This window comes from Pinus tabuliformis, chromosome 2_2 (assembly GCF_031772625.1).
Source record: "Pinus tabuliformis cultivar Carrire ecotype Pingquan chromosome 2_2, CPIR1, whole genome shotgun sequence".
NCBI lineage: Eukaryota > Viridiplantae > Streptophyta > Pinopsida > Pinales > Pinaceae > Pinus > Pinus tabuliformis.
Window position 1 is genome coordinate 1,071,055,268 of NC_142300.1, and position 9,338 is coordinate 1,071,064,605.

Consider the following 9,338-nt stretch of genomic DNA (forward strand, 5'->3'; position numbering starts at 1 on the left):
TCGAGATGGGACTTCCAAATTCCACCCAACTATAGAATGGCTGAGCCAAAGCTCTCTTTAGTCATTCACCCTCGTGCCATTTTCCAAGCATGAATGTGGGATCTCATAGAACACATCAATCAAAACTCATCTAGGGCTTCCAAAGGTCATCCACATCAACCCATCAAACAATGATTCCACCTCACGGTCAGACATCAGAAAACCATCATCAGATTGGTCTCCATCCAAGCCTTCCAGGGCTTCCAAAGCATTTGTTCCAACCAAGTCTTCCACAATTAGTAACTCAACCCACCAAGGGCTTCCAGAGCATTTGTCCAACCAAGGCTTCCAGGACTAGAAACTCAACCCACCAAGGGCTTCCAGAGTGTTTGTCCAACCAAGACTTCCAAGACTAGTAACACAACTCAAGTTGTTATAGGGCTTCCAGAGCGTTTGTCCAAACAGGGCTTCCAGGAACTAATAACTCAACCTAAGCTAAGGAAACATAAGAACCAACCAAAAACAACTAATTAAAGTAAACCTACAATCAACGTGGCTATCCAGGAAATGGTAAGGCTAGGCAATCCTACATGCCAATGACAGATCACAACCAGGAAACCACATGCATGTGCCATGCATGACAAAACTAGTGAAGGAAACATACATATAACTCAGTACCTGCAAGAGAATATGATGTAGTTGCTGATCTCGATGCCCTCTTGCACTTTCCTACTCTTCCTTTTCCTTCTTTCTCCAAAAATCCAAATATGCCACACCCGTCAAGAGTGCTCCAAGAAAACTCTAAGTCTCAAAGAGTATGAGAGAGAGAGAATAATGAGAGAGCTCCAAAATTGAACAGTCAAAAGGTTACCAACTGATCCTCTAAAGCTTTTTTATGAATGATGCCTCTATTTTCTTCATTTTCCATTATTTTCCTTCATTTTCCTCCACACATGCAACCTATGACCTTTCACCTCTCTTTTCTCCTAATTTCCATTATTTTCATAAATAAATGTGCCAAAAATTCCATTTTGCCTTTCCAAATCCTTAGCCATTGTCATTGCCAATTCCTTAGTGATAAACATTCACAAGCAATCACCCATCACTAGGATTTTGCCCAGCATTCAACTTGGAATAAGTGTCCCATCATCCATGGTTATTATTTTTCCTTTATTTAATTTTCTTACATGAAATTTTCACTAGGGCTGTTACACTATGTTAACCATCCTACAATTCGACCTAAACCTAGCTTGAGCACCCCAAATCCGGAATCAGTGCATAAACCTGGCCTACAATCCCACCCAACTAGTGAATTTGTCAGACATTTAATCTGTCCTCTAATGCCCAGTTCCAAAAAATTAGGGTCACATGGGGGCCACATGCCTAGGGGTCATGGCTAACCACCCGTGTCCACCGACCCGGGCTAACTGCCCATCCCCGCTAGCCAGGGCTAACTCTCGCACTCCCTTTCTATTGGTGATGTGGTCACATAACAGGCCATGTGGCCCGGGGTTGGCCCCCTCTCTCCTCCACGCACCTTGTTGTATGGTGGGTCATATGACCCTGAGCTAGTCCCTTCTCAAAACTTCGTTCATGGTTCTTGTGGCCAGGTGCATGTGTTATATTATTTCCACGACTAGGCCTACACGCGGGGGGGGGGGGCAAGATTCCCTTTTTTTTGTCACAGCAGGAGCATTAGGTGGTGCGGAAACCCCCCTCTACAGGGTCCGGCGCAGTGCCCCAAGGAAACTTTTTTTTGGACCCTATATTAGGTGGGCGAACCTACCTATGGTTTTGTGCATGGTTTTCACTCATGGTTTGGGGCATGATGGTTTTCTGCCCATGGTATTTTGTAGATTCGGTCAAGGAAACTATGGTTATGTTCTAATCCATGGTTAATGGATTCTTCGACATGTATATATATGTATTTTAACATTGAAAGGATATAATGAAAAATCAATCTAGTACTCCTGATTTTGGGATCTAGAGGAAAATCACTGTGTATATATGTTTTATGTTTTATTCTCTCGCCATTATTTATTTTATGTTTTTATAATTCGTATGCAGGTGATTTTTGTACGGGGTTAAAAGCTAAATTTGGTACCAGAGTCTTTTTGGATTCAAGCAGATGCTTTTACTGTTCAGGGGTTTTATTCGGGCATGTGTTAGATCATGTTTAGTGGGAGATCTGTCAGATTGATTCTTGTGGTGAAAGAAGATGGCGAGAAGTTGAAATATAGAGATTGAGAAATTTAATGGTCAAAGTTTTGAGTTGTGGAAACTCAATATGGAGGATCTGCTTGTGGATAAAGATTAGTGGATCGCGGTAGATCCAGGTACTAAACCAATGACAATGTCCGATGAAGACTGGAAGAAGTTGGATCAGAAGGAAAAGAACACAATATGGTTGTGTATCTCATATTCAATATTGTTGAATATATCAGGGGAAGCTTCAACAAAGGCTTTGTGGGAAAAGTTAGGGACTTTGTACCAGTCTAAGTCTCTGGTGAATAAATTGTTCCTATGAAAAATGTTGTATAACCTGAGGATGAAGGATGGAGACTTGGTGACAAAGCATATGAAGGCCATTAACACTGTGGTAAGCCAGTTGTTATCTGTTGATATAAAAATTTCATATGAAGATAAGTGCATCAGTTTTTTGCGTTCTCTACCAGATTTGTGGGATAGTCTGGTTGTTGCAATAGGTAGAAATACGTCTGCCTTGCAGTTTGATGAAATAGTCTCATCCTTGCTATCGGAGGAGATGATATGGAAAAATGCATAGGGCCATAATGTTCATGCCTTGTCTACATGAGGAGGGTCCCAGAATAGAAACAAAAATAAATCCTCGATTGGGAGATCTAAATCTAGAGGAAGATCTAAATCTTCAGGAAAACCAGTAAATGTGTGCTGGAAATGTGGAAAAGGGCACTTCAAAAAGCACTGTAGATCTAAAGCTCCTAAGAAATGAATGGGATCTGATGATGCTCCTTCTACAAAGGTGAAAACCACCTCAGATGAAGGTGGGGATGTGTACTTGGCTTCTTCTTCAAGTGCACATATAGATCATGAGGCATGGTTGATTAACTCAAGTGCATCTTTTCACTTCACTCCCCATAGGGAGTGGTTCTGCGATTATGATAAATATGATGGTGGTGATGTCTTCTTAGGGGATGACATGAAGGCTAGAATTGTCGGCCGTGGAAAATTCAAGTTGAAGTTGCAAGGTGGAAGGATTAGAGCAATTATGGATGTTCTGCATATTCTTGCATTGGCCATAAGTCTGATTTCTGTAAGCAAGCTGGATGATGCAGGTGTAAAAAAATGTTCGATAAAGACACCTGAAAGATGGTTTGGGGAGCACTGGTATTGATGTGGGAAGTTTATATTGGAACTCTATACAAGCTTCAGGGTAGCACTATTATTGATGAGTGCGAAATTTCTATGGTTCCTGAAAGTGGAGTAGAAAATCTAGTGGTCTCTGGAGAAAAGACCATGCTATGGCATCAAAGTCTTAAACATATTGGAGAGAAGGGCCTTCAAATACTTCATGGTAATGGTATGGTAGAAGGTATGTCTAATTTCTCTCTAGATTTTGATTTTTGTGAAAATTGTGTATATGGGAAGTAGAATCGGGTGAGTTTCCCCTCTGGTGCTAAGAGGGCGAAACAAATATTAGAGCTTGTGTACAGTGATATGTTTGGACCTGTGTCGGTTCCATCACTGGGTAAGCATGTGTACTATGTATCATTTATAGATGACTTCTCAAGGAATACATGAATATATTTCCTTAGGAAAAAATATGAAGTCTTTGACAGGTTTAAAGAATTTAAGGCTCTGGTGGAAAACCAGACATAGAAGAAGATAAACGTGTTGAGGACAGATAATGGTGTAGAATTTTGCAAGAAGGATTTTGAAGAGTTCTGTAATAAGTGTGGTATAGCTCGGAAGAAGAATACTCCATACACACCTCAGTAGAATGGAGTTGCATAAAGAATGAACACGACATTGATGGAAAAGGAAAGAAGCATGCTCAGTGGTGCCGGGTTAGGACATGAATTCTAGGTAGAGGCGGTGGAGACTGCATGTTACCTGGTCAATAGATCACCTTCATCAACGTTGGAGGATAAGACTCCACAAGAAGTATGAGCTGGTAAGAAACCCTCTCTTTCACATCTGAGGATATTTGGATGTGATGCATATGTACATGTTCCAAAGGAGAAAATAACCAAGTTGGATAGTAAATCTGAAAGGTGCATCTTTATTGGATATAAGGATGGTTTAAAAGGTTATAAGCTTTGGAACCCAGAAATAAGGAATATTGTGTACAACTGAGATGTGGTGTTTAGAGAGGTGAAAGATGTTATTAAACATGAATTCCTACCAAAGGAACCCGAGAAGATAGAGTTTGAGATAAAGGAGGAGGAATCAAACTCTACAACAGAAGAGGAATCAGAATATGAAGAGCCACAAACTCCAGCTGTGAGAAAATCAGTTCGAGAAAGAAGGAAACCAAAAAGGTATATTCTAGCTACTTTCTGTTCAAATTTTTCCTTATCTATTACTGATGATGATCCCAGAATTGTCAGGGAAGTAGTAGATTCATAGGATGACAAACTCTGGAAAGAGGCCATGGTTGATGAAATGGCATCTTTGCACAAAAATGAGGCTTGGGATCTGGTGGAGTTGCCAGTTGGAAAGAAACCTATTGGCAACAAATGGGTGTTTAAGAAGAAGATGAATGCAGAAGGCAAGGCAGAGAAATACAAAGCTCGGTTGGTAGAAAAAGGTTATTCCTAGGTGCCAGGAATTGATTTTGGTGATATTGTTTCTCCTGTTGCCAAGGTAGCTTCTATTAGATTACTTTTATCTGTTGTTGTTGTTTTTTATTTTGAGGTAGAACAGATGGATGTGAAGACAACATTTCTTCACCGGGGTCTAGAAGAAGAGATATACATGAAGAAACCTGAAGGCTTTGCGGTTAAGGGTAAGAAAGAACTGGTATGCAAGTTAAAAAAGTCTTTGTATGGGTTAAAACAACCACCAAGGATGTGGTATAAGAAATTTGATACATATATACGGGGACTTGGCTTCACCAGAAGTAAAGAAAATCATTGTGTGTATTTTAAATTAATTGGTGACCGTGTTATTTATTTGGTCTTGTATGTGGATGATATGTTTTTGATTGGAAATAACAAATAAATTATCCAGGAATTGAAGACCCAATTGTCCTCCAAATTTGACATGAAAGATCTTGGTGTTGTAAACTATATTTTGGGCATGGAAATTAAATGAGATTAGGCAAAAAGGAAGTTCTGGTTAAACCAAAGGAAGTATGTCGAGACAGTATTGCAGAGGTTTAATATGCATGATAATAAACTGGTGAAGGTTCCTATTCCTGTCAGTGTAAAGTTATCTGTTGAACAGTTTCCCAAGACACAAGAAGAGGAAGAGGACATGTCATGTGTTCCATATGCAAGTGAAGTTGGTAGCCTGATGTATGCAATGGTCTGTACTAGACCAGACATTACAGATGCAGTGGGAGTATTGAGCAGGTTTATGTCAAAACCAAGGAAGGAGCATTGGACAACAATGAAGCATGTTTTCAGGTATTTGCGTGGCACTAGTGATTATGGTCTGTCCTACCAAGGAAAACCAGGATTGGATAGAGTTTTGGACATCCATGGATTTGTTGATGTAGACTGGGTTGGAGATCTGGATCAGAGAAGATCTACAAGTGGGTATGTATTTAACTTGTTTGGAGGTGTAGTCAGTTGGATGAGCAAGAGTCAATTTGTAGTGGCACTTTCAACTACATAGGCAGAATACATGGCAGCCACTCATGCAAGAAAGGAAGCAGTTTGGTTGCAGCGATTGTGTTCAAGTATGGGGTTGGTACAACGAGCTATAAGGATAGAATGTGACATCGAAAGTGACATTTTCTTGGAAAAGAATGGGCTGCTTATAATTCAAAGACAAAGTACATTGATGTTTAATATCACTTTGTGAGGGATATGGTTGAGGACAAAAAGGTGTTGCTGGTAAAGGTGGACACTTTGAAGAATGTTGTAGATGCATTGAAAAATTTTTTGAGGACTGAGAAGTTTTCTTGGTGTAGTGAAAAAATGGTCGTTGCAGGGCTAGACCAATGACTAAGCTCTCCTGTGGCCCCCTGTGGAAAGAAAACAACAAGTGGGAGAATGTTGGGTGTGTGTTATATTATTTTCATGACTAGGCCCATGCACGGGGGGGCAATAACACCCCATGTTCGTTGTGTCGGGTGCAACAGGGGGGAAGAAGCCCCCGTTGTTGGGGGGTTTGAGGGGGGCTATAGCCCCCCTCTACAAGGTTCGGGGTAGTGCCCCGAGGAAATTTTTTTTGGACCCTATATTAGGTGGGCGGACCTACCTATGGTTTTGTGTGTGGTTTTCACACATGGTTTTGGGCATGATGGTTTTCTACTGATGGTATTTTATAGATTCGATCAAGGGAACTATGGTTATGTTCTAATCCAGGGTTAATGGATTGGGGTTTATGGATGCTTCGACATGTATATATATGTATTGTAACATTGAAAGGAATATAATGAAAAATCAATCCGGTAGTCCCAGTTTTGAGATCTAGGGGAAAATATTTGTGTATATATGTTTTATGTTTTATGCTCTCGCCATTGTTTATTTTCTATTTTTAGAATTTGTATGTAGGCAATTTATGTACCAGGTTAAAACCTACATCGTGGGCAGTGACCACGGGGCTGGGGCTAAGCCCTGGCCCATGGTCTCACCCTTGGATCCTCGTGGGCACGGTGACCAAGGCTGGCACTTAGCCTTGACCCTACCTCCAAATTCACATTTGTTAAACTTTAAAGTGAAGTCGTGAACATAGATTGTCACGTGGCATGGCGGTGGCGTAGTGGTATGGCTTGTGGTTGCTTGATTCTAGGTCGCGGGTTCGACTTCGATGGGATGATTGGCCTGATCCATAACAAAAATTTTAATCTATCAATGGAGGCCACATGGTAGCCTCCAATTGGCCCACGTGGCTCTCCCCCCATTGGTCCAAGTCAACGAACCTTGCAACCAATAAAATTGCACCATTTAAGAGCCAATAAGAACAAGACACTTAGCGAAAACCCATTGGCCAATAAAAATTCTGAATTTTTGGACCAATCTAGAGAGGCCATGTGGCAGCCTACCAGTGGCCCAAAATGTCCAGTCACCTTTCAATTTTTGCCAAATTTTACTTGTTTGGAAATTCAATCAGAACATGATATCGGGAGCATACGATATCGGTTTTGAGTGAAACAAGTTGCATTGGATTCAGAATCCTGAGATCTATGCACTGGTATAGGTTTCAAGCATTTTTTAACACTTTGAATTTTGAGCATAAATTTGATCACCTGAACAAAACTGCACCCTTAATGTAACATTGAATGGTCTCCACAAGAAACAAAAGATTTTTTCCTATAGATACAGGAATAAAGCAAATGGAGAGAAGGTAAAGAATGTCATGGATTCTACACTTGAATATGAATCTCAACAAAATAATGAGTCAAAAGTTGGGAGCAATAACTCCCATAAAATATGAACAAGTTGTAAAGCTTGGCAACCTTTTCAATTTTGTGATGCAAATAAGTTGCGTCAAGAGAATCAAATATATTCTTCATCTTGGGTCACAAATCAAGATTTTCTTCTACACATTCAAGAGCAATATAGAATACACCAAGTACTTATCTTGGCATGGAGTGATGGATCCACAATTTTTTATAGTGGGTATGATGCAACCAAAATTAACTTGGCACCAACTACCCATTCTCTGCACCATTAACCTATGTGACTTCACATTCACATTTCAATTCATTCCTTAACGATTCACAACACTTCATGATCATCATGATAAAAAGATCTCACCCAATAAAATATAATATAATTCATGGGAATCACTCACTATCTCACCACTCGTTCTCACTCCTTCCACTAAGCATCTCCTCTTCCATAAGATCATCTACTTATGTTTCAATTCAACATAAAATAATACCACTTTCTTTCTCAAAAATAAACATAAGCATACAAATTTCTTTTTCTTATTAAATCATGTCTCCCCTAATTTCCATGTTTAATGTATTTCCATCCAATGAAATCTCTCATGCTACACTAAGGGTCTACCATACACTGGAGCGTAGATCCATGCTATGTTCAGTGATTGAAAGGTCAAGTTTGCTCCTAAAAGGTGCAAAGATATACCGAAGGAATATGCAAAGTAAGAAATATGAGACTAAGTTTCAACTAAAAAGAAACCAAAATATAAACTAACATTCCCATTAACATGTTAAAATAAATGGCAAGTGAAAACTCAAATATAACAAGAGCCACTCGGTGGCAATGTTACTTCTCTTGCTTTTTTGCACATTGCCACCACGTGGCTTTGTATTTAAAATGCATAACATTAATACCAGGTTGTAATTTTGTTTCATGTCAATATATTATTGGCCTTGCCAAGCATAACAAATATCATTTCTCATTTTTATTTTGCATGAAATTTTTTTCCATTCAACTTTGATTGTTCAAAAACATAAAATTAAGTACAGGTGATTCAACTGGTCCATTTTTCTCATTTGGACACTGTATCCACAAAGATTGTTGAGGTAAAAATTTTCACAAAAAAATTGTGATTCAACTTTGATTTGTTCAACTGGTTCATTTTTCGCATTTAGACATTGTATCCACAAAGATTGTTGAGGTGATATTCTTACACAAAAGGTTTTCTTCGTGTATAAACATAGTTGCTACCAAGAATACTCCATAACCATAACCATGATCACCCACATGAGAACCTTGGTATCCATATGCCAAAATCCTTGTAAAGTAAGCCTAGAAAAACACTGAATTAAACATGGCAAGGTGGTTCCAGCAAAAGAAAATCACGTTATTGGTAAAATGGTCTCGTAAAAGAAAAGTTATTGGCAAAATAAATGCAAAATAATCCCATTTACTAATGTTGCATTTAGCTCCCTCGGGCTGCTTTAGTTCCCACTAGAAGAAAATCATTTTAGTGGCAAAAAAAAAAATGCAAAATTATCTAATTTATTAATGATGCATTTAGCTCCCTCAAGCCTATGGAGGATGTGAACATTGTAAAATATGGGCGCTATTTCCTGGCTCGAGTTTCAGATAAATGAATGAACCAAGTACACAATAAAAAAACTGTAATTTCTATATGAACCAAATTTGAAAATGTGAATATTTGTGTTTTATATTTTTTTAAATATAAAACCTTAAAAAATTTAATATCAAATAATTACAATATTGTAATTTTTTTTAGTGTACATATATTTAAATCTAAAATAATACCATTTGTAA